This window comes from Cricetulus griseus, chromosome 5 (genome assembly GCF_003668045.3).
Source record: "Cricetulus griseus strain 17A/GY chromosome 5, alternate assembly CriGri-PICRH-1.0, whole genome shotgun sequence".
NCBI classification, from domain to species: domain Eukaryota; kingdom Metazoa; phylum Chordata; class Mammalia; order Rodentia; family Cricetidae; genus Cricetulus; species Cricetulus griseus.
In genome coordinates this window covers 87742045-87768995 of record NC_048598.1, presented here as the reverse complement: position 1 = coordinate 87768995, position 26951 = coordinate 87742045, and the positions used below count along the sequence as shown (strand labels likewise).

The following is a 26951-nucleotide window of genomic DNA, read 5'->3' as shown; positions in this document are numbered from 1 at the left end:
TCGAGGCCAGCCTGATCTACAGAGTGATTTCCAGGGCTACACAGAGAAAAACTCTGTCTTGAAAAACTGGGGGAAAGGCTTAAACCAATCTCTCTCTCTCTCTCTCTCTCTCTCTCTCTCTCTCTCTCTCTCTGTGTGTGTGTGTGTGTGTGTGTGTGTGTGTGTGTGTGTGTGTGTGTGTGTGATGTTTTTAGACAGAGTCCCACTGTGCTTTGGCTGGCCTGGAACCCACTGTGTAGACTCCTGAATGCTAGGAGCAAAGGTGTGCACCACCCTGCCTGGCAAACCCCATTATTTGTGCATCGTGACTCCTAACACTTCTAGATACATCAGTGTCAGCATATGGCATTTGACACCTGTACAAGTGTAATAAATATTTCCGCCGGCTTCCCTGTCTCTAGCATAGTCTGGTCCTCCTTGGACAGCACATCACTGTCCAAGCTGAAGCTGGAGCCTCCTTCTGGAACTCTCAATCACTTCCTCTTCTTACCACTTTATTCATGGTATGTGGGATAGTTATTTAGTGACCGTCTTAATCTGTTACCCCCCACACACTCACACACACACAAAAGGTTTAAAAATTCAGAGGCCCAAGTATGTTGGGCTTACTATAGTAACTTAATGATTCTTTTGAGACAATGCTACTGATAGGGTTGTTATTTGGGTGTCAAGAATGAAACAATAGGACAATTTTGTATTGATAACATTTGCTCTAGAAGCATTTAAAGGAAAATTGGGCGTTATCAATATCTTTCTTCTAGGTCTCCATTGTTTGTCCAAACGAGTCCCTGGCATCAACAGATTCAGAGAGGGCCTGGGCAGCAACTCTGGGCAGCGCCAGCATGCCTTGCCCGGCTCTGCGAGCCCACGGCGCCCTCTGGTGGACACTGTCACAGTCGCCGCTGTGAGCCTAGCTAAGGAAAAAAAAAAATCCCTTAATTGCCCTGGTTTGCTCTGGCTTCTCTCTGTTAGATGGGAAGTCACGCAGGTCACCACAGTCCAAAACAGCGATGAACGGGATGAGGTAGGGAGGCTTGAGTCTAAGGAGGGTTCCAGAGGCTCTGTCATCTCGTGTGGAGCCATCTGCAAAGTCGCTGGGCAAGGGAAAGGGTTTTTTTGTTTGCTTTTTATCTCTGGTGGAGCTTTAGGAAGAGGCAGCTGAGCCAGAAGCTGAGACAGGAGGAGGATGCAATGGTCTCTCACGTCACGCATACTCCACCACCCTCTCTTTTCCCCATTAGTCGCCATCTCAAGATCCGCTGTTGCTATGAGATGAGATCTCATTCTATACGAGGCTGCCTTGAGTCTCACTGTTTTCCAGGCTGGCCTTGAACTTCTGATCTTCCTACTGCTGTGCCTCCAAAGTGTCAAGATTGGATATGAACCATCATGTCTGTCTTTTGGGTTTCTCTGTGTAGCTTTGTAGACCAGGCTGGCCTCGAACTCCCAAAAGATCCACCTGGCTCTGCCTCCCAAGTGCTGGGACCAAAGGTATGTGCCACGGTCCGGCTTAGATTCAATATTTTAACCCTTCACTTCACATTTCTCTCCTGCCACCACTCAACCCCCTCCATTCTCCTCCCACTTCTGACATGCCTTATTTTTGCTGTCTCCATTTCCATGCTGCTTCTACTCAGCCCGCCACGGTGATTACTGCACCATCTCCCATCTCTGCCATCCTAGGCCTGGTCTGTATTCTCCACCTGACCGAACCATGCTCTGCAGTAGACAATGCAGGGTCCCCTTCCTCCCTGGAATGTTCTCTCCCTGGTTTCCATGACATCTGAGCTCTACACACACACACACACACACACACACACACACACCACAACACATACCTCCTGGCTTCTCCTCTTCAGTTTCTTTTGTTCTCTCTTTTGGCCTTCTCTTAAAGCCATCATTATTCAGTAGGCACGATGCAGAGGTGAAAGGCCCTCTGGAAGAGGAGAGGAGGGGAATGGGCCTGGACAAGAGGATGGACAAACTTCCCACTAACTGCACCAAGAACTGAAAAATGAGAGTTAACCCAGTGGAGTGTGTATGTGTCTGTGTGTTAGAGTAGAACTCTGAGACCAAATAAGCTTCTTTGCTTTATAAGTCCCCAGCCTGTGATAGTCTGCCATGTGAGCGACAGAAAACAGAAATGCTGCCCCATAGCTAGCAAGCTCCCTGAATCAGAAACCGTGGGTCAGATTCCTTGGGATATTGCTAGTGTCTTCTGCACACATGAGGCTCCCAGTAGACATTGGATAGATGAAAGAATGAGAAGAAAAGGTCCTTAGTGTGCACTTAGCTGATGTCTCTCACAGAGAGACGTTAGCACTGTCACCTGGGCAATCCAGTGGCTGGCCTGAAGTGCCTGCCCCTCCCCCAATACAGCCCAGTGTGCTGGAAGGATCCGGCTGGATGCTTGGGGACTTTGTTCTGGGACCCTGAGTAAACTGCCTATCTCTTCATATATATATATATATATATATATATATATATATATATATATATATATATATGGGGGGGAGAGAGAGTGTGTGTGTGTCAAGTGTAGACTGTACAGAATGACAGGCATGTGAAATTATGGATAGGAACAGTACATGGCACAAGTAACTCAGAAAATGCTCTCCCTGGGGAACATTTCCTTCTTAATCCCTTTATCACCAGCTGACAGCAACTTCTTCCCCTAAGGTGACTCATGGAACACGGAGGGATTTTCCTTGGGCCCAGCATCCTACTAAGGACAGCACAAGCCCAGGCCTGAGTATCCCCCATGCTCTGCTAAGAGACAAGGCTACAAGGGAAAAACTCAAGGAACATGTGTAATAATGAAAATTAAAGCATGAGAACCAACATGGCTTGCCAGCTTCCCTGCGCAGCTGAGATTAAGTTCTCTCATCATTTCACCTAACAAAAACCCCTACTTATGCATCTCCCTAGCATGGCTGCCAGGGAGTGGTTTTTACCTGTCTCAAAGAGGACAAACTGCAACAGAAATGACACCAAGTCACGGGCTTCAGGTGCTAGAGCTGACGAGCAGTAATACCAGAACAGTGGCCCAAGTCCATGTCCTCACTGGGCGTGACCTCAAATCTCTAAGCTTCCACACAGGCTAGTGACATGTACCTCTCACTTATCTGGTGAGAACCAGAGTGCAGCCATGCAAGAATGAACCCTGGTACCACAAAACTTACGTGGTCGCTGTGGGTTGTCTCTGAGAACTGAAAAGCAATGCATGCTTCTCCCCTTCTCTTCTGTGTTTGCATATGCCATGGTTTAAAACTCAACAGCAAATTCATTAGGGCATGGAGACGGAGGCTGGGGTTGGGGAAGCAAGCATTTTAAAATTATTTCAGTACAGGTTTCACTGTTCTTTCACTGCAGTAATAGCTAACGACTATTGGCCGAGGCCCGTGTAGACTCCTAATCAAAACAGACCAAAGAAATATTATTGCTTCATTTCTCTAAATTTTTAAATCACATGTTAACATTTTATAATCCATGATTAAAAAAAAACTGAACTGTTACAATTGTTGAGGTTTTTTTTTTTTGGTTTGGGGAGTGTGTGTGTGTGTTGTGTGTCTGTATATGAGTGTCTGAGGAGACCGGAGGCATCAGATTCCCTCAGAACTGAAGCTGGAGCTACAAGCAGTTGTGATTGAAGTTCTGTCCTTCGAAAGAGCAGTAGTGATCTTAATCTCTAAGCCATCTCCCCAGTCTTCAGCCAATGATTCCTCTCCAGGCTTCACCCCCTCTGGAACCAACAGCTCCCCCAACTCCAGCCCCTCCCCCTCTCACACTGCAACTTGGGATTTGCCTGTCTCTTCTTCCTGAGTACTGGAAATAAAGGCATGCATCACTAAAGGCCTCCTGCATGTATGTGGTTCACAGACATACAAGCAGGCAAAACACCCATACGCATAAAATAAAAGAGAAAACTTTTCATTAAAATAGTGTGTTACATTGGCCGGTTTTAAAGTGTTGGACAGGCCTTGTCTTCCCAGAATAAAGTCCATTTGGTAATAAGACACTGATTTTTATCTATTTCTGTGTCCAGTTTAACGGTATTTTGTTGGGGATTTTTGCATCAATACTCATGAATGATACTGATTTGGAGTCTTCCCCCTATTCTTGTTTTCAAATGTAAGCATTTAGTGGTTGAAACGTCCCTCTGAGGGCTGCTTTAGTTATATAATTTTCATTTAGTTCTATATTTTTAATGCCCCTTGACATATGTTCTCTGATCCATGAATTATTTATAAATAAGAGAGTTCCAAGTTTGGAGGGAGAGAGTCCAAGATATCTTTCTGTTAATGAACATCATGGTCATATAACATATTATATATTATTTTAAATATAAATTGAGGCTTACTTTCTGATCTAAGATATAGTTTGTTTTAGTGATGGCTCAAGAGCACTTGGAAACACTATAGATTGGGCTGGCAGTATGACTCAGTTGGTAAAGCTGCTTGCTGCCCAACCTGATGGCCAGAATTTGATCCTGGGACCCCACATGGTAGAAGAAGAGGACCGACTCTAACAAGTTTTTAATTATCACTGGTATTTTGTCACACTGACAGGAAGGTTGTGGATACAATGCAGGGATCCTGACTCTGAGTGTGGTTGTTTGAAAGAAAATGGAACCCAAAGGGAATGGCACCGTAAGGAAGTGTTGTGGAGGAAGTGTGGTCTTGTTGAAGGAAGTATGTCATTGTGGGGGCAGGCTTTGAGGTTTCTTTTGTCAGGCTTCACTCAGTGTGACAGTCAGTCAACTTCCTGTTGCCTGCCAGATATAGCACTCTCAGCTACTCGAGCACCATGTTTGCCTGCACACTGTCATACTCACCGCCATGATGAAAATGGACTGAACCTCTGAAACTGTGAGCCAGCCCCAGTTAAATGTTTTCCTTTATAAGAGTTGCCATGGCTGGGCGTTGGTGGTACACGCCTTTAATCCCAGCACTCGGGAGGCAGAGGCAGGTGGATCTATGTGAGTTTGAGACTAGCCTGGTCTACAAGAGCTAGTTCCAGGACAGCCTCCAAAGCCACAGAGAAACCCTGTCTCGAAAAAACAAAACAAAACAAAACAAAAAAAAGAGTTGTCATGGTCATGGTGTCTCTTCACAGCAATAGTGAAGAGACTCTGAGCTCCCAGGTTTCCATAAGAAGAACACATCTGGCAGATTCATCCCCTCAAATGAACCTGCCCAGGTGACTCATGTAGCCAGAAAATCTGGAAGTGGTGACAAAGGACAGTGGGGACAGAGAATTGATGCCTGTTGTACAAGTATCACGAGCTGGATCCAAGCTATTTAAATAAGAAAAAAATCTCCCTTGAATCCCATAAGGACCACCTAAGATAAGTAGTAATTGTATGCATGCAAAAAAGGCTCAGCAGGGGACATTGTGCACATAATCACACAGTTCTGAAGCATGGCTGGCAGAGTGGAGGTGATCTATCTGAGTCCATGTTTTCTCTACTAGGAATTGCTACCTTCTGTTGGGATCCTGAGAAGTTTCTAGAATGAGGTCAAAGGTTGGCTGAGGAGAGCAGCAGTGGCATTGACCTTCCTGTGGCCCACTAGCATTGTTAGCTGTCCCAGTCCCTCTGGGATTACCGGCCACTCCAATCTGGGCTTGTTACTGCCCAGGTCTGGTGACTGGCACAGGTATGAGCTGGAGTTACTTTGCAGAGTTCCTTGCTTTTGACCTTTGTAGCCTACATCCCTGAGACCCCAGCCCACCAGCTCTGGTCCAGAAAACAGAGTATGTTGGAAAAGGCATGTCTAGCCTGTTTGTACTGGGCCAGGAGGTCTCAGGTGTAGATTAATTGGGGACAAAGCCAGAGTCCCCATTCCCTCTAGTTCTTCTGGGGAGGGACCAAAACAAAACAAACAAAACAAAACAAACAAAAAAACCTTTCAATGAGCACCAGTTAAGTTTTTAAGGGAAGAAATTAACAGTCGGCATATTACCACAGGAACACAATGTTTAAATCTCTATGTTTCCCAGTTACCGCCTATTTCTCTCTTATAGCCCACAGTTTGAGAAAACTTCCACCTCTCTCCTATCTACTTTACATAGTCATTGTCCTTTACCCAGAAAGGAAACTGTCCAACTAGTCAATTTTCAGATCGAGCAAACACACACTTGTTTCTTGAGTTAATAGGCACGGTTGAAAAGAGGTAGGTGGAGAGCTCTGTTTGGGAAAGGGTTCTGGAGATGCTCATTAAGCCTGGCTTCCTCCTCAGCAGTTTGTTTGCTCTAGTTAGCTTTGAGGTCTATGAAAGGCTCCTCTGGTTGCCTCCCACACCCATGTCCTCACCTACAGCTCAATTTCCCTGATACTTCTCTTAGAGCAGGGATTGGACCCAAGTTCCCAAGTCCCTGTCTGACGAGTTACCAGCTGTGTGAACTGGAGCGAACCACTTAATGTCTCTGAGTGCCAATGTTTTCTTCCTACAGAGGAAGCAAGTCATCTCCACCACCTACTCACAGTGCAGCTCACAGCCCAGAGGAGGCTTGTGAAAGACTGAAAACCAGTGCAGATGTAACTAGCAGCTTTGGGGAAAACGCCATCCCTCCAGGTTGACAAATTCTGTTGTTCAGAACAAAGTACTGCACAGAAATCCTCAATGTCAGTGGTTTGTAGCTTAATGTAGAGAGAACATTTCTTTATATTTCAGGTAAGAGCTTATCTATGATCCACTCCAAAACTCAGATTGTGTCCCAAAGCTGCATCCCAAACAGGGGAAAAGGCCTTCAGATTCCCTGAAGGAGCTAGCCTTTCTTTCCCCACACAGACTTCCCAGCAACAACACTGCCAAACACCTCAAAGTCCCCCTTCTTCAGACCTGTCTGCCAGAGCTGCTCCCTAAGAACGCCCTTCTCATGTGGGTCAGTAGTGACTGTTAGACAATGGATCTGAAATGAGACCCTGAAAAAGCTTCCACTAGCATTTTGCTCACCAGGTCACACAGAACATCTGCCCTTCATAGCCTACAAGGCTCTTAGACATGAACTGGGGACCTTGTAGGACTCCCTCATTTCAGACTAGTCACCTGAACTGCACTCTTCACCATCTTTTTTTTTTTTTTCTAAGAAGATTTATTTATTTATTTACTATGTATACAATGTTCTGCATATATGCTTGGAGGCCAGAAGAGGGCACCAGATCTCATTATAGATGGTTGTGAGTCACCATGTGGTTGCTGAGAATTGAACTCAGGATTTCTGGGAATGGTGGGGGGCTTTTGAAACGTCAAAGCCCACCCCAGTGACCGTCTCCTCCAGGGAGGCCACACCTCCTGATCTTTTCCAAATAGTTTCACCAACTGGGGAACAAGCATGTAAGAGCCTATGGGACCATTCTCTCATTCAAACCACCATGCCCACTTAACAGGACCTCCAATTCTAGTGCCACCACCCCTATGGTCCTAGGGACACACTGAGGTTTGTCAAGGATCCTTCAAGTGTTCATGTGTTAGTCTCCTGTTGCTGTGAAATAAATTACCTCATGACCTAAGCATATATCATATTGTTCTGAGACTCAGAAATGCAGAAATGGTTTAACTGGGTGGTTTTACTCTGCCTCTATCATGAGGTTCCAGATGTCATCCTGTTAGGAATGAATGGAACCTAACCTACTTCTGCCAATATATCATTGCCAACACCAACAAACTCAGTATCTTCCAGATTCACATGGTCTGTCAGATCAGAGTCAAATATAACTGGTAGAAAACTACTTAAGAATCAACAGATAGTTGGATGTGGTCACCCATATCCATTACCCAGTGCTCAGAAAGCTGAGACAGGAGAATCACCATGAATTTAAGGCTATCCTGGACTCCACAGGACGTTCCTTGTTAGCCTGAATTACAGAATGAAGACCCATTTCAAAAAAAACAAAACCAACCAACTAAACAAAGAAACAAACAAAAACCAATAAATGCAAGCTTTTAAAGAAGGCAAAACAAAATGGACAGAACCTACCTATCAATACTAGTATTGTTGGAAATGGAACTTAAACCCAGTTTTGTTCAGCACCTTGCTATAGCTGGTGTTCTCATATGTCACTCAGAGAATGGGTGAAGGGAAGATGACATGGGCTACTCCAACCTGCTGTTCTCTGCTGCCTACCCCAACCTAGCAGCAATGTAAAGTTTTCTAGCAAACATGTTCTCATTCTTTGTTGAAATGTATGTTTATTTTGTTTTATTATCTGGAAAGGATCTCAAGGAGTGAAATAGATTGGAGAATACAATAATAAAGTAATGAACTACAGAGATGACAGAATTTCTATTGCACTTTCTTTTATATCTTAAATTTCAAATTAAGCTAACTATGTTAATAAATGAAACATTTTGATAATAGGTTCTAATTTTAAAAAGGACAACTGGACAGACGTCCTTTGGACCCTACTACACTGTGTAGATTTTTTCTGTTTCCCACTCGTTCTTAATGAAGGTCAGTCAACACAGGCAAGGTAGGACTCTGTACTGCTCTTCATCCTAAGTCCAATACAGTAGCTGGTCAGGGACAAACTCCAACTGTAATCACCCCTTCCTCCCAAAACACCAGTCTCCTGGAAATGCTAACCCAATCCTTACTGGTTACCATTAAGTTCAATTAATTCTGACCCATTGCTTTCTTTACCTTAAAGTTTGCCACAAGGCAAGGAATAAGTCCATATTATGTTCTACTTTGATTAGATTCTGGCTTCCAGAACCTTAAACAGCATCTGTGTTAGAGGCAGGTGAGGAGGGGGGGGAAACTTTACTTGGTGCCAACACATTTGCCAACAGGTCATGTTACCATGATTGCTCAAACATAGTGAGGTGACCTCAGGCAGTGATTAGAAGACTCAGGCATGTAACTGAGATGCTGAGATGTATGCCCATTTACGGTATTTACATGAGCAAACAGCTATTCCCCAAGCCATGCTGAAGGTTATATGCACACTAAGGCCATATTAAAGTGAGAAAAATTAATTTCAGTATCCTTGAGAAGTAAGAATCACTGGCATCAAGTCTCAAGCAGTAATAGCATTAAATAGAGTAGACAAGGGATTTGCAAGGCCAGAGATTTCCAGCTTTGAGATGGATTCCAAGTCCATGCTGGTTGGGTGTGGGAGAGGGCAGCTTCCAAGGTAATTAGGATCAATTTTTGTTGACTCTTGTGGTTCACTTTTAACCAACTAGCCAGTGCAAACCAAATAATCAAGCATTAAGGTGCAAAACAAAATGAACTGGGCTAAAGAGATGGCTCAAAGGTTGAGCACTGGCTGCTCTTCCAGAGGTACTGAGTTCAATTCCCAGCAACCACATGGTAGCTTACAACCATTCACAATGAGATCTGGTGCCCTCTTCTGTCCCGCGCGATATTCTCGCCGGCAAGAATCACACAGGACATTCGGATCCTTCTGCAGGAAAGCTTTAATGCATCTTGAGAGAGGAGAGCATAAGCTTACCAGAGCGGAGACCCCGAGCCAAGAATCCCGTCCCCTAATAAAGGCTGGCAGCCCCGCCTGGGACGTGTCACCCTATGAATGGCTTCAGCTCCTCAGGCCATATGAGCCACAGGATAGGCAGAGATCAAGGAAATGGAAAATTACCCAGCGCCTGCGAAATAATTTACATTCAGTGCCTGCAGGCACCATCATTGTAATGGAGAATGCAGGGACGGCTCCCTACAGATCCCCCTTTTTTTATTAATTAATGATAAGGCTTTATATTTTTACAAGCAAATAGGTCACCCATATGTTGAGGGATAGAGGCAGAGGTTGTACCTTCCCAATCAAACATTAAGACTGTGTACAAGAGTCGCCATCAGGCTGTTAGCTTGACCCGAAGCGCTCTCGACCTGTCCTCTGCCGTTTTTCTGGGAAAGGGAGACTAGGGCAGGCAACCCTTATGCAGGACAACATGCCTCCCAGAGAAGCCTGCATACTGGGCAACTCTCTGTGCGATGCCTTGCTCAACATCCCTCATGGGCTGCTCAAACCAGACACTCTACCCTGTGCAATGAGCCTAGGCTCTGGGTGTGTAAGAGCTGTCTGGCTGGCAGCCTATTGCTTAAGCATTGTTAACCAAATGTCAGTGGAAGCCCCTTGTTTCAAAGCTACAAGCGCTTGGGCGATAACCACCTTGTCTCTCTTAGTTTGAGCCCTGAGCTTACAGACCAGCCAGAGAAGCAACATCAATCCACAGCAAACGGCTGCATCAAACAATCCCACCCCCACCCCTTAAGCGATGACAATCTCTCCGTCAAGGACAGGAGTTAATCTGGATAATAATGGCTCTCAACTCCCGGGGAGAGGGTGGAGTTCCGACTTTTGAAGGTCCGAAGGGGCTCTTCGGGTGAGTCTTTCCGGGATCCACAGAGGATTCTCTTCATCCTGTGGGAAAACACATATAGCTCCCCTGGATCTTATGAGAATAGGATCCGGGCCTCTCCAAAGACCAGTTAAGATATCTTTTACCATTTCCTTTGGCCTTTTAGGTTCTGAGGTGTGACGCTTGGCCGCAGTATGGCCCCGAGCGTCAATGTTTATGAGGCTTTAAAGCCCCAGGCATTCCAGGCCTCCAAGAAGTGTTGAATAACATGCATGGCCTTTTCCCCTATCAAAGACTGGGAAAGCCATCTGTAATTTCCTCCGCTCCTCTAATGGTAAAAAGGAGTCAGTACCAAATAATGGGGGTGTTGATGGAAGTACACCCGCTGGATTAACAGGTCTCTTAAATTTACCGGGTTGTGACCAGTTATCCCCTATTTTCTCTCCCTCCTTTTTTGTTTCTTTTTCACCTAGCTGAGCTGTTTCCTCTAAAACTTTATCTCTTGAGCTTTTAGAGTCATCAGAGCTATCAAGATTTAAAGCTTTAAACTTATTTACAGAATCATCTAACAAATTACTCACTCCCTTGTCATTAGACATCCCGGGAGGTCCTTTTTCCTTATTTGTTGTTGTTTCTCTTCTTATACACACTCCCTTGTCACTAGACATCCCGGGAGGTCCTTTTTCCTTATATTTTATTGTTGGGCGCGCCCCATCTCTCACTACATTCGGTTTCTGACATGTAATTCTGGACTTCTTTAAGATTGCTACAACAGTGAGAAAGGTCAAAATGGCTCCTAGTAAAAGCACAGAAGCCTCTACACTAACCTCCCAAAATAGCAACATTCCCAAGCCAAAGTATAGAAAAGACATACCTCTCCGAATTTACCACCCTGCAGTTCTGAATCCGCCTTGTAGCCAAGGGGTCTCCGCGGTGCCGGCGATGTTAACAAGTTCCCGGGTTTCGGCACCAGATGTCCCGCGCGATATTCTCGCCGGCAAGAATCACACAGGACATTCGGATCCTTCTGCAGGAAAGCTTTAATGCATCTTGAGAGAGGAGAGCATAAGCTTACCAGAGCGGAGACCCCGAGCCAAGAATCCCGTCCCCTAATAAAGGCTGGCAGCCCTGCCTGGGACGTGTCACCCTATGAATGGCTTCAGCTCCTCAGGCCATATGAGCCACGGGATAGGCAGAGATCAAGGAAATGGAAAATTACCCAGGGCCTGCGAAATAATTTACATTCAGTGCCTGCAGGCACCATCATTGTAATGGAGAATGCAGGGACGGCTCCCTACACTCTTCTGGCATGGAAGCAGAACATATAAAATAAAGATATATCTTGTTTTTGTTTGTTTGTTTGTTTGTTTGTTTGTTTTCTGTGTGTTTGGAGGCTGTCCTGGAACTAGCTCTTGTAGATCAGGCTGGACTCGAACTCAGCCCCCCGAGTGCTGGGATTAAAGGTATGCGCCACCAACACCCGGCGATAAATATATCTTTAAAAAAAAATAAAACGAACAACTGTGGTTTATGAAGTTGGAGTGTAGACAAAAGTTCTAGAGTAAACCTAATTTTCCTTGGCTAGACCTCAAATTTCTAGAACAGACCTAATTTTACATAAATTTACTCTTTAACTTGATTGATAATTTAGGGCTGGGAATATAATGCTTGCCAGGCATACATGATGAGGTCTTCAGTTTAATCCTCAGCACTGCAAAGAAAAAGAAAAAAGAAGTTGATATCTTAACATGGAACAAACATGAAGTAGTTCTTACAGTAATTTTCAAAGTTAAAGAATAGAAATTTGTTCCAACCTAGAATATGTAGTTTTCTTACTTAAATACTACATCATAAATATTGCTCTTATCTTTGCTTGCTGTTTCTTTCTCGAGACAGGGGTGCATGTGTCATGTATCCCAGGCTGGCCTTGAATTTGATACATAGCCTAACGGTGACTTTGAACTGAGTTTCCTGTCTCCGCTCCTGAATGCTGGGCTTAAAGACATGTACCAGCTTGGCTGGCTTTATGTGATGTTTGATTTCAAACCCAGGACCTCCTGCATGACAAACAAATGCTCTACCAGCAGAGCCACACCCCAGCTCTATTTTGTGCAAGAACTTCAGGAGTCACTGAGTAACCTGGTCCACTGTGGCTTTTCTTTTCCTGTCACACACATTCTACTCCATGAGACAATTCTTCCATAAGCCTCGTGCCAGATGTCTTCTTTGTTTTTCCACGGCCACTTGGCACCTCTCTGCAGCCTCCTTAGCACCCGAGGAGGCTGCCATCTGAAACAACTCTGTCCACCAGGTTTCTTCCCTGTTTGGCTCCTGCAGGTTTTGAGCATAAAATCAAAAGAGGGGGATGGAATAGTGGTAGTATTTACTGATATAGTGGTGTTATTTATTGTCTATTCTTAACAATCCAGGTTGGCTGTGTTCTTAGACCAAAAGTTACTGTTTCTCCCAAAGAGGCCAATTGTACAAGACTCTCTGGAGCTATAGTAACCATTCCCTCCCTTCATCTTTTCCTGCCCAGGGTTTGGAGTATTATTCTCTCACTTACCCCTATAATCTCCTCACTCAGTCCCAGACCCTTGCAAAGAGTTTGTCATGTTGAGATTTAGACTCATATAATCTCCTATAGGAGAGCTGGCTGAAATTGGACCAAATTGACAAAAAAATATGCCCTTTAAGCCAGGGGTTGAAAATGGGTATATGGTAAGTGAGCCACACCACAGTCATTGGTATCTGACTAAAAGCACGCCTAGAGCTCCAGGTTAGAAAGCTTGCCTGGCCTATGTGAGCCCTCAAGTCCCAGATTCAAGCACCTTCCTGGAAAGAATCTGGAACTCAGGCAGGATGGGGTGGGGGGAGCAGGTGGCAGTGACCCTGGAGAGCTGTGCAGCTGACATCTGGATAGATCAAGCTTAGGAACTTGTCAAGTGAGAACAGTATTTTAAATATCCTGCTAATAAAACTAAGGGTTTTATTTCCCCCAAACCAAGGGACTGGAACATTATTCCAATTTCCCACCAGGATACTAAAAAAAAAAAATCTCATGAAGAAGCTAGAATTACAACTGGGAAAACTCATGCAAGATAATGACTAGCTAGAATTTGTCTTCCAGTGACTAAGGGGCCTCCTCGCTGGGAGAGAAGCCCTTTAAAAATATGACACGAATCTCAGAGGCCGACGGTATAAACACGAATCATTTCAGATGGAAAAATCATTGTAAGAAAATGTCACTGCAGATGCCAATAGCTAGGAAAACAAACAAATAAAAGTCAGATGATAAGATGGGGAAAAGATTTGTAGCACATATCAAAGTGCCTTCAAATGATTCTTTCTGGTGGCTTCTCTTTCCATTTTACAGGGTTTTGATGGAGATTTGCTGACTTTTTTTATACTTCACTGTTGCCGGAAGTCTTGCTGGATCCTTAAAACACAATCACACAAACACAATCTCAGTTGTTTTTGCACAAAGTACCTAACAGCTACCATGTGTTAAACAGCTTTCTGTCGCTGTAATTGAAATGACTGAAGTCATGCCATCTTGTCCTGATCTTACACTCACTTTACTTTATGTCTGCTCAGGTGTTTTTAGTCCCTGACCCTGAACAGTCACGTCCACCTTGGCAACACATTAGGGACTTTCCATGACCCTGCCCATGGCCCCAATGCATAACCAAAATATCTGCTCAACATATAGCACAAACAAATGTCACCAGGTTCCCCTGAGCTATAGCTGGCAATAATGTCATTCAGGGTTTTGACTTTAAAAACTGTATGAGCTTTGTGCCAAGAGGTTTTCTGAGGCACTAGTCTGCTCCAGTTTAAATAAATAACTCTAACATGGCCTTATATGCATGGTGGTATGTAACTGTCTCACCTGGCCTATAGCATGAGAAACATTGGAGACAACTCACAGAGAAAAAAGTTTATTTTGCATCACAGTTAACAGGTTCTAAACCATGACCCATTGACCCCATTGCCTTTTGGCCTCTGGTAAGACAACATGTCACAATGGGGATGTGTGGTGGAACAAGACTATCAACATTATGGCCAACAAGCAAGGGCAGAGGCAGAGGTTCTGCCACCCTTTCGAGGCCATAAACCCCTGATGTGAAGACTTCCAGTTAGGTCTCACCTCCTAAAGGGTCCAGCATCTCCCAGTAGCACCACTGTGGGGATCAAACTTTTACCATATAGACTTTTGAGGGGGATTTAAGAACCAAACTACAGCTTGAGGTTCTCCTGCCCATCCTTTGGTGAAGATTTAAGGCCCTAAATAGTTCCCTATGGCCAGAAAAGTGAAAGAAGGAAACAAAGTCAGGAAGGTAGCAAGAATTCAAAATGAAGAGCTGGAGGTGGAGGCGGGGAATCATCATATAAAAGAATCTCCAATGACGATACTCTGTGCATAAAACATTATCTAATGACTTCCAGAAACAGGCCTGACAGTTACAGTAATTATTGTAGACCTGGGATCCCCAAGTTGCCAAATCTCATAGTAGGAAGTCATGAGTAGCCCTTCTTCTAAAGTCTAACTCCAGCATCCAACAGCAGTTTCCAGGTAAACTATCTGGATCTTTTCATATTCAGATCATGGTCCAGTCTAAACATACCCAGTTTATAGCTTAGATTATAAACTATAATCTATATTATTATAGATTTAAACTACAATCCACACCTCCAGAGGTCAGCTTTCACTATCTGAAATCATTCCTTTATGTTGATAAATTAATGCATTTTAAGCTTGTACTTTTGTCATAGTTGACCATAAAATTAGGTCATTGTTGTATGAAGAATGTTTCTGTCTGCAGTGGTGCTGGTGTTGGGAAAGTCATAGATGCAAAATGTAGGTGTTTTTGAGTACACCTGCCACTGACTCTCTTAAAGAGCTCTTGGATATGTTCAAATTTTCTATATAAACAAAGAGGAATTTTTTTGCCTGTGCTGCATGGTAACTGCCTGTGATAAATTACAATTATCCATTTTTATATTTTTATTCTGTCAGTTACTAAAAACTATAAATGTTCTATGTATTTAGTGTGTGTGTGTGTGTGTGTGTGTGTGTGTGTGTGTGTGTGTAGGGCTATGATGGTAGTATTCCATAACTTGACCCAAGATGCTGTTCATTATACAACTTACTGTGTTTGTTAGAATAAAAACGTTGAATTTTAGCCTGGCATGGTAGTGTACTTCCGTATAGCTCTCAGAATGCTGAGGAAGAGAGAATACAAGTTCAAATCCAGGCTGAGCTACAGAGAAAGACTCTGTCTCTTAGACCAAGTTGAGGTTTTTTTTTTTTTTACATTTCAATTTTTGTTTCTTTAGAAGGAGTGAGTTGTGTACAGGGGGTTTAAATGCTTTATAGACAAAAAAAAAACTGCGCTAGAACCAACTTATTCATCATTATCATCTTCTTCTTCTTCATCTTCGTCTTCCTCTTCTTCCTCCTCTTCCTCATTCTCTTCATCCTCTTCCTCATCTTCCTCTTCCTTCTTTTTCTTGCTCTTTTCTGCCTTAACAACTCCCCTTTTCACTGCATCAGGTTTTCCTTTAGCTCTGTAAGCAGCAATATCCTTTTCATACTTCTCCTTCAGCTTGGCAGCCTTCTTTCCGTAGGGCTGCTTGTCCTCTGCAGCAGTGTCGTTCCACATCTCTCCCAGTTTCTTTGCAACATCACATTGGGTGTTCTCCTTTGATTTTTGGGCGATACTCAGAACAGAACAAGAAGAAGGCCGAAGGAGGCCTCTTGGGTGCATTGGGGTCCTTGAACTTCTTTTTGGTCTCCCCTTTGGGGGAGATGTAGGTTTTCATTTCTCTTTCATAACGAGCCTTGTCAACCTTTGCCATGTCTTCAAATTTCCCCTTTTCTTTAGCAGAGGGTCTTCCACCTTTCTGAGCACTTCTTCGTGAACTCTGAGAAGTTGACAGAAGTATCCGGGTGCTTCTTCTTGTGTTCCTCTTGGCAAGTTTGCCCAAAGAATGCATATGAGGACATTTTGTCTCTCGGCTTCTTAGGATCTCCTTTGCCCATGTTTAGTTGACTTTCGTCCGAAAGGCACAGAGTCGCCCAATGCCTGTCCGGCTCGCGCTTGCCCCAGCGCTCTCTATGGAACTCAAGGTACTGCAATGGCTGTGAGAGCAGGAGCCAGACACAGCTTCCTCACTCTCTCCGCTCTGTAACATTACCCGAGTTTTACTTTATGTAAATTATAATTTAATAAATTTGGCTTTAAAAAAGTCCACATTTACTTAGACATAGACTAATCTGATAAACAGTGTTTTCCTAAACTGAGATTCTAGTTACTGTATGAATACTTTAGTATTAAGATTTTTACCAAAAGAACTCGTGAATGTTTCAAATACATTTTAAATAAGATTTGTTTCATTTTTATTTATTTTGAGTATGTCCCTGTGTATGTATATGTGCACATGTGCTGGTTCCAACAGGACCAGGAAAGGGCATCAGACCCTCTGGAGTTGGGAGTTACTGGTCATTGTGAGCTGCTCAACACTAGGTTAGGGAACCAAACTCAGGTCCTTGGTGAGGGTAGCAAGGCTCTTAACCGTTGAATCACCTCTTTAGTCTCTCAAGTAAATTCTTTCCGGAATCATTTTTACTAAGTTTACTAAGTTAGAATTTGGGCCCAAACTACAGATATATCTAAAATCCAGTTCAGATATATAGAAAACTCAGATATGTCCCCTTATGATTAGTCTAGATCAAACTAACTTAAGCCAAGTCCCACTCACTATGTTGCCATTCACCTATTCCCTGCAACTCAGCCAGCCATGGCAGCATTTGGATCTGAATGAGCCCTTCAGGGCTCCCATACTTGGTTTTGACTATTTAGTGAATTTAGACCTTTAAGGCAGTCCCTAATGAGAAATTTTCCATGAGGAACTTGTATACTATGTCAAATTGCAACCAACCAAATGTCTCCTAGCATTGGAATTTGCCAGACAAGTGATGAGTGGGACAGTGGACCCCACACTAGGTACAGTAATTTATCTACTGCTTATACTTTTTATTGAGCATTAGCCCACAGAGATCAGAAGAGGCACTGGGTCTCCTGGAACAGTACTTACAGATGGTTGTGGGCTGTCAGGTGGATGCCAGGAATGGAACCCAGGTCCTCTGGAAGAGCAGTAAGTAAGCTCTTAAGAGCTGAGCCATCTTTCCAGCCTCTGTGAGTGTTAGTTTTGTTTCTAATTGTATCCAGTTCAAAATACTTTGGAATATAAAAAAAAATGAAGTGGGATAAAACGTTGCAAATTCCAAGTTTTCGGCTTAAAATAGAAATTACATTCTATAATATAATTCAATGTGTAGGTCTCAACACTTATTTCATGTGAGAAATTTAAACACATGTAACCCCTTTGATTCCAGTCTCTTAAAAAGGCTTACAATTAGCTTCTTTAGGTTTAATTTATGCCGCCTCCAGATCTGTTTAATATTTAATCAAGGCTCAAGATTTTTGGTCCCTTGAATCTTTCTTCTTCTAGAGGAGAGACTAGCAAGCTTATATTGGTTAAAAATTGGTCTTAATGTTTGACTATCACTTTTAGATCACAGCCCTGTTTCTGGTCTGATGGAAAGAGTAACATGGCAAGCCCCAGGCCAAGTCTGAGGACTCCGTCTATCAGTCCAGTTTACTTAACAAGATTTAAACATGGCATACCAAGAAATCCCTTTCTCACTTGTGAGACAGAGGCAATCCAGTTTTGTGTACCAGCCTCTTAGATTTTTTTAAAAACAAATCTCTAAATTACTAAGTGAATTATTCAAAGGAGTTCGCTGAGGTCAATTTGTTTTACTTTCTAGGACTTATAACTCCTGATGGAATGGGAACTAATATGCACCATTCATGAAATAAGACCCATTTCAATTTGTGTATTGTATAACTTGAAACACTCTTCCATTATTATTATTTATAGTTGTCAGGTCTCTCCAGATAAATAGAGCTTATTATATTGATATTGATATTGATATTGATTGTAGATAGACAGACAGACAGGGGATTTATTATATGAATTGGCTCATGCAATTATGGAGACTGTCCTGCAATAGTTCATCTCCAGTTCAGACTATCAGGGAAGCAGGAATCATGTTTCACTCTAAATCCAAGAGCCTCAGAATCTAACGGGAGAAACTGGTGACTAAACGGATGTTGATTCCAAGAGCAGAGACTCTGGAGTATAGCATCCCAGGGCAGGATAAAAGGAATGCTCCAGCTACAGAAAGCAGAAAGCAGACTTTTTCCCTTCACCTTTTTGTTCTATTCTGACCCCCAGACAATTGGACAGTTTTCACCCACATCATATGGAGGATCTTCTGTTTACCAAGTTCAAATGTCACTGTCCTTGGAAAACACTATGACTGGCACAAACAGAAATAATTCCTTTCTGTCTAGCAGGTGTCTGTTGAGTCAAGTTGATATCCAAAATCAATCATCAAACTAAGTGACTGACTCTAAGGACATTTTTTTGCATCTTCAAAAGTCCAGTATATTTTAAATGATGGCCCTACTCTCTGTGTGGCAGGAAGTTCAGCCAGGTTTCTAGTATCAGGGAAGGTTTCCTTCACTCTGGTCTAGGGGTTGGTCTACTATTTACTGAGAATTATTTATCAAACATTATTAGTTACCATACAGGTAGAAAATGGGGCAGATATTAAAAATAATCAAGGCCTAGTTTTTTGATTCAAGTGTCTTATAATTCAGTTGGTGGACCAATTGTGCCTACATTAAGAATTTAGGCAATATAATACAGTTTCATTACATTGCAAATGGATAAATAGGACTTCATTTAGTACCAGAGAAGTTCAGTATATATAGAGCAACTTGAAGTTAAAAGTATTATAGGGGCTACCAGAATTGAGATAGAAATGGTTTTTCTTTAGTTTAGAGGTATATGGATTTTTTGTTTGTTTGTTTGTTTTGTTTTTGTTTTGTTTTTTGAGACAAGATTTCTCTGTAGGTTTGGAGCCTGTCCTAGAACTTGCTCTGTAGACCAGGCTGGTCTCGAATTCCAGAGATACACCTGCCTCTGTCTTTCGAGTGCTGGGATGAAAGGCGTGTGTCACCAATGCCCGGCTGGTATATGGATTTCTTAAGAAGCAAAGTAGATAAATGAATTTAAATCCTGGGTCTACAGTTTAGTATCAACATGCAAACTTAGATGAATTATCTTACTTTCTTTAGTCTGTATGTTTCAGAATAATAAAATAAACAACAGTCAACTGTTATTTTATAGTCTCAGGTGGGTGTCCAAAGTATCCCAGGCTGTGAGTCTAAACCAATGAATTTCTTGCAACTCAGTACTTAACATCCAAAGGTAAACAAGAGATTGGGCAAGAGAAGACGGGTTTAATGGTGGGGCCTGGTTTATACTTAAGAGATTACAAATTCCCCTTGACAGTTTGTGGTGGGAGTGGCTCTCTTGCAAAATTCCAAGGGAAATGTCTTTGGATAGTCTTGCTTGCCTTTGGAGTAAACCACCTCAGACATATTTTATTTTAGATGATTCTTCCCCAACTTTTATTTTTCCCAGATGTCTGATGTCTAAAACCTTACCAGTTTTATTACTTAAGTTTAGATTTTTTTTTCTATATCCCAGGAGGAAGGCACATAATCCTGTTGTTGATTGAGGTTTAACAATATGGTGGTCATTACCCACTCTCCTCACTGTGTAGTGTGGCTATTACCTACTTAACTCAATCTAGCTGTCTTGCTTGAGTTGCACCAAGTTTCTAGAATTGTTTACAAATTTCTTTAGGGAATGAATCATGTAGAAATACTTTGCAGAGCCATACCTTAGGAGACAGAGGCAGGTGGATCTCTGAGTTCAAGGCCAGCTTGGTCCTGGTCTAGAAAGCAAGTTTCAGGACAGCCAAGTATATACAGAGAAGCCCTGTCTCAAAAACAAACAAACAAACAAACAAACAAACAAACAGACAGACAGAAGAGAGAGACATACTTTGTAGAACAGTCATTGATCTTACCATCTTCCCTACCTTAGACATGTCTAGCACACTGCAACAGCAAAAGGAACTGAATAGCAAATAGCACATTGCAGATGTTCTCACCTGCATTTTCTTCCTAACAGTCTTGCAAACCTGTAAAACAAGGAACAGACTGAGATTCCCGAAGACAGTTTTGGAGCTTCTAGAAATAATTGCAACAGGTAAAATAAGACTGGATGTTAGGAAGAAAAACAAAATGCTCTAAGCAATCTCAGGAACTATTCTCTGGTGGTCAATGATTTAGCACAACCTGGTTTACTGAGTTTAAGAAGAGCTCTGTGCTCTTCCTAACACAAAAATTATCTAGCAAAACATATGCTCACTTAGGATGGATTCACAGCAAGGCCCACTCCCGGGTCATTTCAACCCTTGCATTTCATTACCAGAGGCCCTGGTAATGAGAGATTAGTAGAAGACAGCCATTTTGTAGATTCTTCGAAAACAAATCCATCTTTAAAACTTTTTACATTACATTTTACTTATTTACATATTCTTGTGTGTCTGTGTGAGTGTACATGTGTGGAGGTCTGAGGGCAACTTAGCTAGGCTGGACCTCTCGTGCTATGACGTGGAGTCGAGTTCATTAGGCTTAGTGGCAAGCACCTCCACTCCCTGGGCTGTCTGATCAGCTCATCCACGGGCTTTTGACTTGTGAAATTACTATTATTAATTGCTTTTTTGAGACAGGGTTTCTCTGTGGCTTTGGAGGCTGTCTTGGAACTAGCTCTTGTAGACCAGGCTGCCTTCGAACTCACAGAGATCCCCCTGCCTCTCAAGTGCTGGGATTCCAGGCCATGCTCTGCTTGATATATGAAATTCTAATCTAGACTGACAACAGTTTCATTCTCTAATTTAAAACTCGACTTCTTAGTCTGTTTCAATGAACTTAAGGTTTTAGTGGGGGTGATAAGAATTCTGGCACTGAAGAAGACAAGTCATCTGTAATTTCGTCTGGGGAATGACTTTGAGATGTATTCAAGGTAAGCAGGAAGAATTGCTGGAGAATTCTTTGTAGCTTTTAAATTGGAATGACTGGGGAAAAAAAGGTGGGATCCAGGGTATCACAGTGGGTTTAAGATCAGGCTTCTTTCATTTAATGTGGCTAAAACAAACAAACAAAAAAAACAAAACAACCCAAAACAAACAAACAAAAAAACCAAACCAAAACCTGCATCCTTGTAGAAAAAGTTATTTAAACCTAATTTAATTAAAAGGGCAGAAGCTATTTGTGTCAGAGGACGACTTTGTGTTGTTGGTTCTCTCTTTACATGGGTTCCAGGAATCTAACCTGGTTATCAGGCTTCCTTGGCAAGTACATATATCTATCACCTGACCTCTATCACCAGCTCTATTTTTATATTTTGAGCAAGGAAAACAGGGATGTTGAATGTAAAGGAAACGTGCCTAGGCTAGTTTATCAGGCTTATAGTCACTGTACTTTTCATGACTCTGAATGTGAAATAGGGCAGGGTCTCCCACTCTTTGGCAAACATCTGCATTTGCCTCAAGTTAACGATCCAGTGACTATTACTTCCAGTGTGCTGTGTTATCCTAACAGGTTGGATAGAGATGGGGGCTGGGGAAACAGGTCTAAAGGCAAAAGGTAACTTACACAAATCTTCTAGGAAGTTTTTAAGAGGGCTCGGCTTCCCAATGGATGTGCTTGGCAGAATACCAAACTGCCTGAGACCGGAGTAAGATGCAGATGACTCTCCAGCTAATGTCTCTCACAAAGTAAGTTTCCCCATGGCGTGAATGAGGACTTACCAAAGGAGGAAAAATTCAGAGATTTCATAGCGTGGTACATTATCTCAGAGTTTAGAAAATAATGAAATATGCTATAAACATCCTGTGGACGTCATTTAATGTTTTAAAGTAATAATAGAGCCTAATTCCTTTTCGTTTCCCACTACAAATGAATGATGCAATGAAAAAACAAAAAGCCTAGACTAGTAGACTAGGCGTGTTCGAGGCCCTCAGGGGCAATGTGGCGAGCTCTAGACCGAACTGGGCTATGGAGTGAGAGTTTGCAATAAAACCAACCAAAATAAAAAATCCAATAAACCCAAAAAGCAAGAGGCCAGAAAAAAAAAGAAAACAAAGAAGCAAAGAAGCCGGAGCACATTTGTCAAACATTTATCCCTTCCCTTGGGTAAGGGCGTACCCAAATTCCCAGCTTAAGTTGCTGTCCCGCCCACGTCCCTCCCCCCCCCCACGTCCCTCCCGCCCGCCCACGTCCCTCCCCACTCACGTCCCTTTCTAGTCTCGGGCGCCCCGCCCGCTTGCCCGCCCCGGTAGTCCGCGCTGGGAAAGCAAGGCGGGACTTCCGGCATTTGAAAAACTTCCGGCGGGAACCGGAAGATTCTGCGACAGAACTCCTGTCTACTGACTCGCCACGCCGGAAGGTGAGCTTTGTGTCTGCCCTGGCGGCAATGCTTCGGTCTCGCCCGAATCTGCGTTCGCGCTCCGGTTTTTTGGGGGCCACTTAACGTTATGAGTGCTCGTTTGGGAGAGAACAATTTTTTTAAAACGAAGTTTCGCTATATTGTATCATCAGCGCTCTGTCTGACAATCTACACCTGGAAAATCTCACAGCGCGTCCTGTAATTGCAGCAGCTGTTAGCGCATGGCAGGTGTGAGCGAGAAAGCCAGGGCGAACTTTTGTTTTTGTTTGTTTTTTAACCCCATCGAGTCGGAGGTGAGGGAGGAAGCACCGTCTCAGAATCACTTGCATCTTCAGAAGTGTCTGGGCGCAAAGGAGGCGCTCCAACAGTTGAGGACAGGGATGAATGAGAACTCTAGGCAACTTTCCTCTATCTTCCCACATGGCAGCTTGTCTTTAATGTATGTGCAGCGAGAAAGGAGAATGGTACTTGTGGCTCCGAGTTCTAGGACTGTTGTGCCCAATACCTTTAAACCCCCTCATCTCATTGAGTCTCAACATTCTCATTCATAATGCAGCAGGGTTTTCTCATCGCCAGGGTGAGCTGAATGCAACTCTCCCGCATACAGGTTTTTTGGTTTTTGAACGAGGCTGACCTTGAACTCCACAGAGATCCGCCTGCCTCTGCCTCACAAGTGCTGGGATTAAAGGGGCGTGCCACCATTGCCTGGCATTTTTTTTTTTTTAAATCACTTGAGGATCTCTGCTAACATTTGAAGCACTTTTTGTTCCCTCAGGGAAACATTTAGATGCCTCTTGAGTGAGTTCTGTCTTCTAGAAGTTTAAATGGTGTTTCCCCTTTTAAATAGTGTGTGTGGTCTAACTATTTTCACTTTCTCCAGTTTATAGTACCTTCTCAGAGATAATCACACCAACCTTTAATTTGGAATGTGCCCATCCCCGCAGAGGTAAAATAATCCAAGAAGAGGGAATATTCCCAACTGTAAAAGAATAGGAGCTTTCTTATGTGCCATCACCTCTTCCAAGCAGTGGTGAATATTATGTGTGGCACTGCCTAAGAGTGATAGAAAATGCATTTATTTTTCTTTCCACAGACAATATTTGTACACGTATTTATTCAGTGAATACTTATGGGTCAGCACTATTAAATTCTTGGCTCTTGGGTACTGAAGTAAAGCAAGCATTTCCCTTTTCCCTGAATTTACTGAGTTGAGATCAGACAAAAAACAGAATTTATTATACTTTTAGCCTGTTTTATTTACTACTGCATACAGAATAGAAGGGAGAAAACGGTATAAAAACCCATTTTAGGTAAAAGGATGCTGAGATCTAAGGGGTGAGAAGTAGCCAGATGTTTGTTATGAATAGGATTAGAGTACCTCAGGTAGAACGGACCTGATGTGGGAAAGACTTGTGCCTGGTACGGGGACTGTACCAAGGTGACTAGAAGCAAGCAGATAGATGAAGGGGTAAATATGGTGAGGAATGGAATGTGTCAGTCCTGGAGAACGTCTCAGTTTTGATTCTGTGAAGCACAAGATGGAAAGTCACAGAGTGTTTTCAGAGCATTGCAGGAATGATCTCAGGGAGAGTGGGTGGTTGGGGCAAGAGTGGAAGAGCTCGAGGGCAGCTGAGAGGATACCACATCGGTCTGAGCTAGAGACTGCTATGGTTTGTACCCTTGTCATCTCCAGATTCATAGATGGGGGGGAGGGGTAGAACCTTTGCAAGGTGATTTGGATTAGGCCATAAGGGCAAGGCCCCATGATGACACTAGGATAAAAGGCAGTCAGAGAAAGCTCAGCCAAAAGTTTCTTTTCTTTAGCCATGTGATGCCTTCTGTTTTGGGATGATGAAGGCCTGTTTCCCAGTGTCTGGAGTTGTGAGAAGGAATTTTGTCTTAATTAATTACCCAGTCTCTTCCTCTGCTATAGTAATAGAAGACAGACAGAGACTAGGGAATCGCTGGTGATGCCAATGAAATAAGATATATTTTGGAGGAAGAATTCATGTGATTTACTAATAGACTGAGTATTGGAGATGGAGAAACAAAGGGTTCTCAGCTCTTTGGTGGGGGATATGGGTATATTCATTATCTTGATTGTGAAAATATGTGTACATATATCAAAATTTTAGCGGATTTGAACATGTTAAGCATGAACAGGGTATTTTGTGTTAGCTTCCTCTGAGAAGCTGTTAAAAAATGTCTCTAAGTCAGGTAGTGGTGGCACAGCCTTTAATCCCAGCACCTGGGAGACAGAGGCAGGCGGATCTCTGTGAGTTCGAGACCAGCCTGGTCTATAAGAGCTAGTTCCAGGATAGCCTCTAAAGCTACAGAGAAACTTTGTCTTGAAAATACAAAAAAAAAAAAAAAAAAGTCTTCAAAATTTTAGCTAACAACTGGATAGATGCTGACATTGGGAACAGGGGTAGGAACAGGTTTTAGAAGAGGAATGCTATCAATAGTTCCTTTATGTATGTGTTAAGTTTGGGAAACTATGAGCCCTCCAAATAGTCTCAGAGGCAGTTGGTTGTGTAAATCTGAATTATTTATATGTGTTCATGCTGTACGTATGCACATGCATGTTCGTACATACATGTGCGGGTGCATGTGCTTGAGGCAGCCAGAGGTCAGAGTAGGAGGTCTTCATTTGATCACCTTATTGCTTGAGGAGAGGTCTCTCACTGAAGCTGGAACTCACTCATTTCGATAGGTTGATTGGCCAGCAAGCCCCCATGATCTTTGGGATCAAGGAATTAGGATTTCTTAACCAGTCGGTGCTATTGGTACAGTCTTGTACTGATTCCTGATGCTTGGGATGGAGATCAACAGAACATAAACAACTACAGAAAGTGCTCAGATGACAGAATTACATGATGTGTTTCTCAGGATGTATCCCTGTTATGTGACGCTTTATCGGCACTTCAAACATGTCAATCATTGAGATTTGGTTATCCCAACAGGTTTATAGATGTGGGAGGAGTGGAGGTGAAAAAACAGGTCTTTAAAGTGTAGTATACAAATTTCTGAGAGGATACTTGCATGCAAGTAGTAATACTTTGTAGTTTTTTTTTTTCTGTTTATACTTTCTAAAATAGATCTGCCTGAAATTGCCTGTGTTCATATATATTTTTCTTTCTTATCTGTCTTTCCTGCTTGTAAATAAATGCTTGTGTCTTATCTAATTTTCCATGTTTCATTGGCTCTAGGATTCTTATTAAAAAGGCGGTTTAAAGTATGTTTTTAGGGAAAACTTTAAAGGCCCATAGTTAATCTGAATATTAACTTCGATGGTTAAACTTGGTTCCCAGTTTTACAGACCTGGGAAGAAGGAACCCCTGTTGAGTAATCACCTCCATCTAATTGCCCTATGGGCATGTCTGTGGAAGAGAGGCAGCCCACTGTGGGCAATGCCATCCCTAAGCAGATGGGCTTGGCTTAGGGAAGGTATTGGAATAAAAGCCTGGGAGCAAGCCAGTAAGCATTGTTTCTCTGTGGTTTCAGCCTCCAGCTCCTGTCTTGAGTTTTTGCCTTGGCTTCCCTTGATGGACTGACGATAACCTTTAAGAGGAAATAAATCCTTTCCATACCAAGTTTCTTTTGGTAATGGTGTTTATCACAGCGATAGACAACAAACTAGGACATTGACCTACCAAAGATTTGTCTTTCCCATTTTAAATACCTCCCTGTTAAGGCTGAAGTATAGCAACAGACTTGGCATATAATTATCTGTGTTTTGAATTAAGGTGTAATAGTTCTCCTATTCAAGACATCCCCCCCACCACCACCGCCCGCCCTGGAAGTCTAAAAAGTTTAATAGTACGAAACCCCACATATATGCCACGTTTCTTCACATACATACATACATACATACATACATACATACATACATACCTGTAGTAAAGCTTAATTTTATATATGAGGTGCATTAAGAGATTAACAACTTCTAATAAGACAAAATAGTTATAACTAGATTGTAGTAAAAGTTAGCTTGCTATTCATGTTTTGGGGCCACAATTAATTAAATAGATTACTTGAACTCAAACACTGTGATTTGGAGAGACTTGAAGTGACTGCTAAGTCACTGATATGTAGAGATATTAGTGTAGTGTGTACAGAATGACTGCTGGGCAGAGGACTAATAGTTGCTTTAAAATAGTGTGCAGTCGAAACCTATTGATTGTTTGG

At 42.7% G+C, this 26951-nt stretch overlaps 1 protein-coding gene, 1 long non-coding RNA gene and 1 pseudogene across 5 annotated transcripts in view; 1 reads left to right on the top strand and 2 right to left on the bottom strand.

The window, feature by feature from the left end:
- Positions 1–11736: 11736 nt before the first annotated feature.
- Positions 11737–22539, bottom strand: LOC118238918. Its single transcript, XR_004770335.1, has 3 exons — positions 21971–22539; positions 20350–20451; positions 11737–12033 (listed from the first exon to the last, which is right to left on the bottom strand). It is a non-coding gene; the product is annotated as an uncharacterized LOC118238918 (long non-coding RNA).
- LOC100763266 lies at positions 15716–16383 on the bottom strand (annotated as a pseudogene).
- Positions 22540–22685: 146 nt separating the features above from the next.
- Srbd1 (S1 RNA binding domain 1) overlaps positions 22686–26951 on the top strand; it is a 166950-nt gene continuing 162684 nt past the window's right edge. For 2 of the 4 annotated variants that reach the window (XM_027417969.2, XM_027417968.2), the window contains exon 1: positions 22686–22763. The gene's annotated coding sequence lies outside the window, so the exon portion shown is untranslated. The remainder of the gene's footprint in view (positions 22764–26951) is intronic. The other 2 variants (XM_035445155.1, XM_035445154.1) reach the window with 2 other exon arrangements.